Below are 12,654 nucleotides of genomic sequence, written 5' to 3' on the forward strand. Positions count from 1 at the left end.
GTACCAAAGAGTTGCTTCTTTAAAAAATTGGTTTGCTCGTAACAAGCATGCTGATTGTTAGCCTTGATTTCGGAAATTATTTTGATTTAAGGAGAATTATTTCTGTTAATCAAAATTTCGTCTATAATCATGGATTATCCTAATGAAATTTAATTGTGACTAATTAAACAAATTCTTTGCTAATTGAATTCATTTAATTAAATCAAAAGTATTTCTTACTTTATCGTTTTCCTGTATCAGTAAGATATTTTGTTATGTCTGCAAAATACAACATTTTTTCCATCAAAACCAAATTGTTACTTAAACCAAACAATTTTATTGCTTTTACAAAAATGTTGTCAATTTTACCAAATATTTCTTTTTATTAACCAAGCCAATTTTTTGCAGTGTACAAAATTTTTTGTTAGATTGACCAGACGATCCAACAGAATTATTTGGTTGGCTCAACCATAGAACTTTGTTGCTTATATAGCAACCAACAAATTTGGCTGCGATAACAAAAAAATTTGATTGACCAACCAAGATTTTTTCTCAGTGCCAAAAAATGACGTAGGGAGTTTTTCTAAAATTTTTAATCCTCTTTTTTTGAAAATTTTTGTTTGTTGATTAAAAATTCAACAATTTTCTTAATAAAACATTTTTTTCTTTATAAATTCAATTTTTTGGTTGAAAAATCGCCTTTTTGGTTAGATTCCTCTATCAGGTGAAATATCAACTGTCACATTTTTTTCAAGTTCAACTGTTTTTTATTTAAAAATAAAATTTTCCTCTTTGGAATAGCATTATCAACTATTTCATTTCTCGTCAAAAATGCATCTTTTTTTTCGGTTGAAAATTTAACTACTTAACTGAACTATTTTGTTAAAAATACATTTTTTTGTTTAAAGATTCATAATTTTAGTTCAAAATTCATTTGTTGGGTTGGAAATTAAACTATTTTTTTTTTTTAATTCCAACTATTTGGTTAAAAATTCATGTATTTTGTTTGAAATTCAGCCTCGTTCAAAGATAATTGTTGTTTAAACTTTAACTGGTTTGCTGGTTGAAAATTCGTTTTCTTTTTTCCTAGAAAGTTAACCTTCTTGTTCAAAATTTAACTATTATCTTGAAAATGATTTTTATATTAAATTGATTATTCCAATTAAAGATTTAACTATTGCGATTATGAAGCCATTTTTCAAAATTAAAAATTAAAGTATTTGGTTAAAAGTTCACAAATTCTGTGGAAAATTCGTACTTTCTGGTGGAAAATCAATCTTCTTCATTAAAAATTCATCTTTTTGTTTATACATTCCTTTTTTTGTTCTGTGTAAAATGAACTGCCAAAAAAAAAAACAAGTTTTCTAACAGATAATTTAACTAATCTAATCTGGTGTGAAAAGTTATCATTTTTGTGTTACAAAATCAACCATTTGTTTAAAAATTCATCTATTTTACTGAAAATTTAAGTTATTTTTAGAGAAAACTAAACTTTTTGCAGGAATTTATTCTTCTCAGTTGAAAATGCAAGTCTTTGGTTAAAAATTTAGCTTTTTGAAGAAAAAAAATGGTTGTCCAAGATGTTTTGTCCATATTATTTGAACATTTATTTTGGTAGTTGAAAATTGAGTTATTTTCTCGAAAATTCTTTTTTTTTAGAAATTAATTTTTGAAACTAAGAATTTAATTATTTAAATTTGTGGCTGCAGATTTATTTCTTTGAAAATTCATGTTTTTAACTGGAAATTTAATTATTTCATTATTGGTTCAAATTTGTTGTTGTTGTTTAAAATTCCAGTACTTGTCTTAAAATGCATGTGTTTTGTTGAAAATTCGTATTTTTTAGTAAATAATTGGATTATGTTGTTAAAAATGCATGCTTGGTTAAAATTTTTTTACGATTCATCCTTTTCGTTAAAAGTTTAAATACTTTTTTTGAAAATTCGTTTTTTGTCTTTTTTCAAATAAATATGTTTATCTAAAAATTAAGATATTTCATTTTTGGTAGAAAATTTGTATTTTTCGTAGAAAATCAATCTTTTCGGTCGAAAATTAATCTTTTTGGTTACAAATTTGTCTTTTTAGTTGAAAATCGAACAATTTGATTACAAATTAATTTTGTTGTTGTAAAATTCGTAATATTAGTTTAAAAATTTAATTATTTAGTAGAAAATGTGACTGTTTTATTGGGAATCCTTTTTTTTAATTAATTATTTTAACTGAGAATTGAACTATTCAAAATTTTTGTTTGCAAATTTATTTTTGATAGTTTTTGCATTTCATTGATGATTCTTCTGCTGGGTTGAAAATTCATTTCATTGGTTGAAAATTTAATTATTTTGTTGTAAGATCATTTTTTTTCAATTGAAATTTCCATTTCTTTCTGAAAATTTAACTATTCCATTTTCATTAAAAAATTTATCATTTTTAGTTAAAAGTTAAATTATTTGGTTGAAAATTGATGTGCCTTGCTGAAAATACTTAATTTTTGAGAGAAAATTAAGCTTTTTTGTTAAAAATTGATATTTTTGTATAAAATTTAAATATTTGGTTAGAAATTAATCAGTTTTGTTAAAAATTATATTTGTTGGTGAAAAACAGATCTAAGTTTCGAAGGCTTTCCACTAACGTGCGGTATCTCTGGATTTTTGTTCTCAGTCACTATCTTCAAAATTGAAAAATAATAAAATTTCGCTGTCTAAATAAAACTAAAACTCTATATATTTTAAACCATTCCCCAAAAATTTCAAGACCATATTTAAATTGGAAAGACGATCACCAATTGACAGGTTGAATGCTTGCTCTCACCCGTAACTTCTTTAATAATTATTATTATCATTTTTGTAAAAACTATAATTGTAAAAATAGAATTAAAAAATGGAACATTTTAAATTAAATTTTTTGTCTGGACATGAAAATGTTAGAGAGACTGTATCTCTTCATGAAGCAGATCAATAGCGAAGCTAAAGCTCCATGTGGAGACTTTTCGCTGGGGTAGCTACCCTTATCAGACCGTGTGGCCCAACGGATACGGCGTCGGACTTCGGATCCGAAGATTGCAGGTTCGAATCCTGTCACGGTCGATCACTTTTTTTATACCGACTTTAATTTTCAGCTCCTCACTTCGCAATGAAAAATTTTCCAAGATTTTCTACCTTTCTCGGTTCAAATTAGAGCATATCAAAAATATTTATTGAAATTGGAATTGGAATTAGAATTGTCAGCTGAAAGTTTATATCTTTAGAACTGACTTTAGTGATTTGTTGGATTTGAAATACCCTGCACCAAGCCTCGTAAAATGAAACTCCGGATTCTACATCTAACACAGGACGTTAAAGTAACGCACGCGCCTCTATATCCTAAATCACTTCACTCGAACGACCACTCGTAGAGAAAAGCAAATCGAGTTATCTGTGCTGAGGGGGAAAACATAAACCAAGGGAGAAAGATTTCCTGCAATTTTATCAAATTGAAATATATTTATGCAGGTTCAAAATAATTTAAAAAATTTAGAATACAAATTAATTTCTATTAAATATTATTCCCATTAGTATATTTCAAAGGTTTTAAAAAAACATAAGTGCAAATTAGAGTTTTGCGAATTTTTGGTTATAATTATTAGTTATTTTTTCAGTTTTTTTGCACAAATTGTTCCTGATAAATAAAATATTACTTTCTACTGGTAACTAGATTTTAAAATAAATTGTATACAAAATTATTATTATTTATAACTATCTTCTTTTGGATGATTATTAAAGATTCACTGAAAAAATAGTTTGGCCAACTATTTAGTTTGCAAGACATATTACTGCTATTTTATTAGCTTACACAAACATCTTATTAGTTGCTGGTACTAACTGAATTGTTACTGCATCTAATGAAATTGTTGCACCAACTAATAAAATAACAGTATCAACTAATATAATAGCAACACCACATCTTACAAACTGAATAATTGGCCCATATAACCACTGCTCAGGTTTAAGGCATGCTAATGACGTCAAGGAAAAAAGTTTGTAACCTTAGGTGGATTTATCATCGAAGTCATTGTTGCAGCCAATACCATCTCTAATGATAAAAACCTTGCTGATTCAACAAAGCTTATTTCAGTGAACAATCAAATACTTGTCGTAGATAATACCATCTCTTCTAACGAAAAGCTTGTTGTCCCAACCAACTATTTTTCAGAGTACCGTTGAAGTATTTGTCACTGTTAATATCATATCTCTGATAATACAAAATTTGTTGTCCCATCCAATCTTATTCAGTGTACCATCTAAGTATTTGGCGCAGCTAATACCATCTCCACCAATAAAAAGCTTGCTGTTCCAACTAACCTTTTTCTGTGTGACATCGAAATAGATATCACACATAATACCACGTTTATACTAATAAGAAGATAAAGGTCCCAACCAACCCAGCGTACGATCAAAGTAGTAGTCGTAGTTAATACCATCTCTAGTAATAAAAAGCTTATTATCCTAACAAACTATTTTTCAGTTTACCATCGAAGTAGTTGTGATGCTAATACCATCTCTATTCATAAAAACTTTGTTGTCCTAAGCAACCTTTTTCAGTGCATCATCGAAGTAGTTGTCGCAGCTAATACCATCTCCATAAGTAAAAGTTTGCTGTCGCAGCTAATATCTTCTCACCTAATAAAAAACTTGTTTTCCCAGCAAACTCTTTTTCAGTGTACCATCAAAGTAGTTGTCACTGATAATATCATCTCTAGTAATACAAATCTTGTTCTCTTAACCAAACTTTTTCAGTCTACCATTGAGGCAGTTGTCGCTGCTAACAGTATCTCTACGAATAAAAATATTGCTATCGTAGCTAATACTATCTCTCCTAATAAAAAGCTTGTTGTACCAAAAAACTATTTTTCAGTGTGCCGTCGAAGTATTCACTGTTAATACCATCCCTGAAAATAAAAAGTTTGCTGTTCAATTGACCATTTGCGTAGAGATTTATTTTTGTTTAAGGTCATTTCCTTACAAACTCATTTGGAACGTCAGTCATGTTCACTCTCTTGAATAATGTAAAGGCTGAATAAAAAATTAAATTTCAGTACATTTTTTCATTGTTTTTTCATTCAAAATGAAACTTTTTTTTGTGCATCTCTAAAAAGGGAAAGCTTGTCCCAACCAACCTATTTCGGTGTACCATCGAAGTAGATCTCACAGCTAATACCATGTCTGCTAATAAAAAGATGGTTCTCCAAACCAAGATAGTGTACTATGGAAGTAGTTGTTCATACCATATCTACTAACAAAAAGCTTTTTATCCCAACCAACCTTTTTCAGTGTACCGTCGAAGTCGTTGTGAGTGCTAATACTATCTCTAGTAATAAAAAGTTTGCTTTTCTAACCAACCTTTTTTAATGAACCATCGAAGTAGTTTTTATAGCTAATACTTTTTCTACAAATAAAAATCTTGCTATCGCAGCTAATACCTTGTTTCCTAATAAAAAGCTTGTGGTCCCAACTAACTATTTTTCAGCGTACTATCAAAGTATTTCTCCCTGTCAATACCATCTTTAGTAATGAAAACTTTGTTGTCCATAACAACCTTTTTTCAGTGTACCATCAAATTAATTGTCTCATCTAAGAACACACACACACAAAACTGCGAATTTAATTTTGTCTCGGGTCATTTTCTTCCAAACTCATTATGATCTTCAGTCATGTTCACTCCCTTGATTAATGGAAAAGCTAAGAAGCATTAAAATTGCTTTTAATATCCATATTTATTAATTTAAAACAATGATGATTCATTTCTAAAGTTATCTATTTTTAATGATGATTTAATTTAATTTCCGAAAATTTTGTCAAGATTTTTTTTCAAAATGAAACATCATTTTTTCTTTGTTTTTCTATTTCTAAAAAGCTCGTCGTCCCAAACAACATTGTTTATTAAACCATCGAAGTAGATATCGCAGCCAATACCATATCTACTAATAAAAAGCTTTTTGTCTCAAACAACCCTTTCCTGTGTAGCATCAAAGTAGTTGTCACAGTTAATACCATCTCTACCAATAAAAGAAATACAATTTCTACTAATAAGAAGCTTGTAGTTATAACTAAATATTTTTCAATTTACCATTAAAGTAGTTATCACGCTCATACCATCTCTAGTAATAAAAACTTTGTTGTCTCAAATAACCTGTTTAAGTCCTACCATCGAGATAGTTGTCGCAGCTGACACCATATCTACCAACAAAAAGTTTGATATCGCAGCTAATACCTTCTCTAATAATAGAAAGCTTATTGTTCCAATAGACTATTTTTCAGTGTACCTTAAACATAGTTGTTGTCGTGCTAATGCGATCTCTAGTACTAAAGGGTTTGTTATCCCAACCAACCTTTTTTAGTGTACCATCGAAATAGTTTACACAGTTAATACCATCTCTAAAAATTAAAATCTTGTTGCTTAATTAACTTTTTTCAGTTTACAATCGAAGTAGTTGTCATGCTATTACCGTCTCTAGTAGAAAAAGGTTTGTTATCCCAACCAACCTTTCTCCGTTTGCCATCAAAGCAGTTGTCGCAATTAATATCATCTCTTTTAATAAAAAGCTTGATATCGCAGCTAATATCTTCTCTCCTAATATAAAGATTGTTGTTCCAACAAACTATTTTTCAGAGTACCGTCAAAATAGTTATTGTGCTAATACCATCTCTAGTAGTAAAAGGTTTGTTATCCTAACCAACCTTTTTCAGTGTGACGTCAAATTAATTTTCGCAACCAATACTTTCTCGATTAATAAAAAGCTTCGTGTCAAGCTAATACAGTCTCTCCTAATAGAAAGATTTTTGTTTCAACAAACTATTTTTCAGTGTAATATCAAAGTTGTTATGTTCGTGCTAATACCATCTCTAGTAATAAAAGGCTTGATATTCCAACAAAAATTTTTCAGTGTGCCATCGATGTAGTTGTCGCAGTTAACACCATCTCTACAAATAAAAACCTTGTAGCCCAACCAACTATTTTTCAGTTTACAATCGAAGTATTTGTCATGCTAATACCATCTCTAGTAATGAAAGGTTTGTTATCCTAACCAACCTTTTTCGATGTGCCGTCAAAGTAGCTGTCGCAAATAATACTATTTCTGTTAATAAAAAACTTGGTGTGGCAGCTGATACCTTCTTTCCTAATAGAAAGATTGTTGTTCCAATAAACTTTTTTTCAGTGTACCGTCACATTAGTTATTGTCGTGCTAATACCATGTCTAGTAATAAAGGTTTGTTATCAGAACCAACCTCTTTCCGTTTGCCATCAAAGTAGTTTGTCACAAGTAATACCTTCTCTACTAATAAATATCTTGCCCCAACCAGCCATGTTTTCAGAGCACCCTGTTAATGTATTCAATTCCTTCCCTGGGGGAAAAGAGAATGCAGGAGATATATGTAATTTAATGACAAAAGAATGAAGAAAAGAGATGGCAAACAAGCGCACAATAAATCAATGCGTGGGCGCAGCACATTGCTCATGTAATAATGTGCTGTTCCTGATTATTTACATACAGATTCGCGCGAGAGCGTGCGCCACGTGACGTTGCAATTGATTTTACAACGGGGCGTCGTCCCAAACGGTTTCGAAGAAAATGGCGTATCTCATACCTTCGCATTATGAATTATTTCAGTGCTAGGTCGGGAGATTGATTACCATCTGCATGCTCTTCAACCTAAAACCCATTCATCTCTACCTCTATGGGTGAAAATTAAAAAATCTTCCATTCGCCTGAAAGAAAATGGTTCTGTAATAACGTGTGCACTAATAATTTTAAAATTTACCTAGTCCTTCATATGTCAAGAGGTAACTTCCATCTTGGTAGTAATGATGTATAGTAGGAATCGACTATATGGTTGTAGTCCTTAATATAAAATCTCTGAACGATATTGTCGATTTCGATTGTCACAATACTCGATTTCATTCCTATATGCGTGTGACACGAGGCGTCAGTGGGTTAGACTGCATTGGATAATATTGAAAAAATTGTCATGATTGCTCGTTCTTTGACAGCTACACGCGTGCGACAAAGGCATCCGTGAGTCACCGTGAGTTAGACAGAAATGGAACGTTGCACGTGTTTTCTGGAAGTTAATGATCCCAACGGAGCTATCTTGATCTGCGCTTGCTTGGATTTGAGTGATGTTCATTGGCTGCGGTGCGCGTCTGTACTTGATTTTTAAATACGTACGCCAATGAACGCCACACACTTCAAGCATGCGCAAGTATTCTTGGCTCACTGTTGGGAACAATAATCGAATCAAAATTCGAAGTCGATAATACGAATCAACGCTTCTCCTTTACCACCACCTTGCCACCCATACCGTCGCAATACAGGGCGTCTGCTTGCTATTTATGATCGAATTCTTATTTCAATTTAAGCCTCTCTGCTTGTTATTTATGAACGTATTTTCATTTGAATTTCGGAAAGGACATTTTAAAGCCTTCAAAACATTTGAGCGAGCTATCTGGACCATTTCATGTATCCACCTCAGTGTCTGCGAAGAATTTCCCAGAGCTTCTCAGAGCCTTGAGAATCTTTAGCATATACTCTGAGATTTCTATCGGTAGGGTTAGTATATTTTGAATTACAAGTTAATGTTTAAGCTATTATTTGTTATTAATATAAGCATTCACATTAAGTAATATTCCTATGAAGCATGGAATTTATTCTAAGTTGTGTTATTAAAGTCCATTGCTGGTGTAAAATGCGATAACAAATTTTTAAGATTTTGAGGTTGGAAATTGATTTGAGAATACAAGAGCAAACTGCTGGTCGCAGAATCAGATCATTTTTGCCAGTTTAATGTAAATCATTCGTATATCTACAAACATCTATAAAATACTATTTTTTGCTATGAAAAGTTACGAAAATGTACTACAAAAACTTTACGAAAGTTAAGATTTACTCATTTTTCGTAATACGAAAAAATACTCCGTGTTTGAAATACATTGAAAATTATTGCAATTTTTCATACAAATTTCACAAAAATTTCATTCAAATTTATAAAATTTTTGGTGAAAAAACAGAAACTATTTTAATTAGGATTAAAATAAAAAATAGATTTTTATGTTTTCATCCTACTTCTTTTTGATGAATTTTTTAACTGCGAGCAGTACGCTCTTGAATTGAAAAATGTAATATTAACCTCAAAATCTCAATAAGTTACTACCGCATTTTATATCAGCAATGAAATTAATGTTAATGTTTATATTGAGTGCAAATAATAACTAAAACATTAACTTATAACTAAAAATACACCAATATTACACTAACTTTAAATTGCAACAAAATACGGGAATTTTTAAACAAATAATTTCATTTTTAACTAAAAAAGATCAAGTTTTAATAAAAACGATCAAATTTTAAACAAAAATAGAATAATTCAGTGTGTAGTATAAAATATTTAATATTCAATCAAAAAAATGAAATTTTCTGCAGGTTGTTAAAAATTTTAACCAAAACATGCGAATTTGACACCAAATATTAAAAGTTTTTTAAAAAAAGATGAATTTTCAATCACAAGATTAATTTTCGATTTAAAAAAATCTTTTTTTGCAAATAATATAATTTTCAACCAAATTAATTCTCAATCCAAGTACAATAATATAAAAAGTATTTAAAATGAGATAGAATTCACTTAAACTCAGGCAGGTTCTACACATTATATAGCAGAATCTCTTACCGATTAAGATTTTTTATAATAAATTATGCAAGGCGTTTTTTCTGATATAAGACAAAAAATGGAATTTGGACACCTATGTTAAGAATAATAAAACACATTAATTCTTCACCCATAAAATAATCTTTAACTAAAAAAAAAACATTAAGTTTCAATAAAAAATATCAAATTTTAAACAAAAATAGAATAATTCAGTTTTTAGTTTATAAAAGTTCATATTGAATCAAAAAAATGAAATTTTCTACAGCTTATTTAAAATTTTAATTAAAACAGATGAATATGACACCAAATAGTAAAAGTTTTAACAGAAAAGATGAATTTTCAATCACAAAGATTAATTTTCTATTTAAAAAAAAATCTTTTTTAAGAAATAATATGTTTTTCAACTAAATTCATTTTCAATGCAAGAAGAATATTATAAAAAGTATTTGAAATAAAATAGAATTTACTAAAAATCAGGCAGGTTCTATACATTATATAGCAGAATCTTTTTGCGATTAACATTTTTTTATAGTTAGTTATGCAAGACGTTTTTTCCGATTTAAGACCAAAAAATCGAATTTGGGTATCTATGTTGACAATAATAAAAAACAGTTTAATTTTTTTATTTCTATAATAAAAAGTTTTTGAATGTTTAAAATACTTCCCTTCCAGTTACATTTTTTCTGTAAAGTTTTGCGATATTAAACGAGCATCTAAATTATGATTTCAAAATTAAGAGCAAATATATTTTCATTTTTCCTGTAATAGTTTAAAATTTTATGAATAACTCAAATTTTATGAAAATGTAGAATAAAAATTATTCAAATGATTCACTGAAAATAATTTTTAAATTCTTTTTATACTATAAATTGATTAATTACTTAATGGCTGATTTATTGTTTTACAATATCAAATAACATCAACCCCTATTCCAGTTACATATTTTTTTTTATTTGATACAAATAATTGTTAAAGGCTTTTAATGATACTGAGTCATCAATTAATTATCAGCTAGATAATCTGGTTCACAATATTAAATTACATAAAGATTTAACTTTAATTTGGTTCAATTGGATAACATGAATTTGTATAATTAAATTTTTTTTATTTCTAAAATACCTTTATTTCAGTTATGTAATTTTTGTAAGTTTGTGTGAGAGTGTTGGAATCAGTATCTGAGTTCAAATTTCAAAAATTTATTTAAAATTTTCTAAAATTAGTTTAAAATGGTATTAATAATTCTAATTTTTCTAAAAATATATAGTGGAAATTAATTTTTGTCACAATATCAAACTTCACTAAAATCTAAAATGATATAAAAAAATTTTAATATTCAAACGATATCTCGCTCTTTAACATTACAAAAAGTAATAGTAAATTCTACCTTACATGGATTCATTGAACACACTATTTCCGATTCTAATTCAGCGAAACTTTGTGTGGTAAAAAATTTGAACAAATAAATAGTTATTCGAAAATTGGGTAAATGATGAAAATGAATACAAAAGTAAGCGCGCGCTAAATTGTAATCCGGTCACATTTAAAAAATTGTAATGCTTTTATTTTATGCTGTGTCACCGCAAGACACAAAAAATTTTTTTGAACAAATTAGCCTAAGTATTACACTTTTTATTCGATTTGATACATATAAACTCAGTGCATAAAGGATAGATTAATATTTTAGTAAATTCAAATTGTCGTAATTTTTCCACCCCACCACTTATTCCATTTTTGTCAGTGAAACCGTCCCGGCTGGTTACATTACTCTTCAAACAAATATCCTTTCACACGAGTATGCGTAATAAAAAAAAGTGAGAGGCGTCATGTAATTTACAAAAAATCGTTGAAAATGCAAGAAACTTTTACCAAGGTGGAGCGCCAAACTCCTCATCGTCAGTTCATCCGAACGCTTTCATAATACAGACGTCAAATCCTTTTATTAAAAAATCGGCAAGTTAATCGATCTAGAAGCAGTAATGTACCTTTGGAAGCATTTTGCGCATTTACCTTGCCAGACCGCTGCATAATCTGACGGAAAATTATTGTAATTTGTGAAACTGCCAGTTGGTTCTAGACGTTCACTGTAAAAAGGCTCATACTCGTTCCACTGATATTACTGCAAATGATACTTAAGGCCATGTGACGAGAGGGTCACGTGACCAAAGCTGATCTTCAATTTTTCTTTCCCAACTTACGTCTAAACGAAATATGGTATCGCTCTGAAAGTTTGGGAAATGAAAGAGGAGGTAATAAAGTCCATGCTTGCTTTGTTCCGGTGGAAGTTTTGAGAAAATTTTTTTTTTTTTTTTGAAGAAAATACCAGTGAAAGTTTTCTTTCCCATCTTACGTCCGCACGGAATGAAATATGGTGTTAAAAATTTGGCACGATAAATAAAAGGCATGCGAGAATATGTCTCTGGTCCTAAATAAGTGGAATAGTGAAAAAAGTTTTCTTTAATTATTACTATTTTGGAGAAATACCGACCGTACTGTCGTCAAACCCTGCAAGCAATTTGCAATGTTTTCAATGGGCTAGTTATGAGGTTTATATTGATCAAAGTGGGGCTAAACAAAAAAAATTGCTCACGAACATTATGCAAAAATAACGCAAAAACGAATGGTTGCATTTGAAATGCAAATAAACATATTTGGTCTGACATGCTTATCAGTCTGGTATCAGCTGTGTCAAAGCAGCACTAGCGCAGCGAGTAGACAACTTAACATTTCCCGAAAAAAATTTCCGCGTTATTTAAACTTTTATTTTTCAATATGGGTGAAAGAATATTAATCTTAGGAATGACTTGATCAGCTGTTATACTCATCGCGTGGCCTTAAAGCAGTTTTCTTGCTACAATTTCAGGCTGGGACCGGTCGTTAATCATCATTTAGGTGCAGACACCTTTGGGAGTGTCCACATATAACATGACGATTTTTTCAGTGTTTTGTGTGCGTGTGTTTTTTTTTAACAACACTCTTGTGATCATTTGTGATATTTCGG

The 12,654-nt window shown here is 29.6% G+C and overlaps 1 protein-coding gene and 1 non-coding gene across 2 annotated transcripts in view; both read left to right on the plus strand.

Annotated features, from left to right (window-relative positions):
* LOC117180699 (ankyrin repeat domain-containing protein 6) overlaps nt 1–12,654 on the plus strand; it is a 451,003-nt gene that overhangs the window by 158,185 nt on the left and 280,164 nt on the right. The window lies entirely within an intron of this gene.
* On the plus strand, nt 2,990–3,062 carry Trnar-ucg. Its single transcript has one exon. It is a non-coding gene; the product is annotated as a tRNA-Arg (tRNA).

Source organism: Belonocnema kinseyi, chromosome 9, assembly GCF_010883055.1.
Source record: "Belonocnema kinseyi isolate 2016_QV_RU_SX_M_011 chromosome 9, B_treatae_v1, whole genome shotgun sequence".
NCBI classification, from domain to species: domain Eukaryota; kingdom Metazoa; phylum Arthropoda; class Insecta; order Hymenoptera; family Cynipidae; genus Belonocnema; species Belonocnema kinseyi.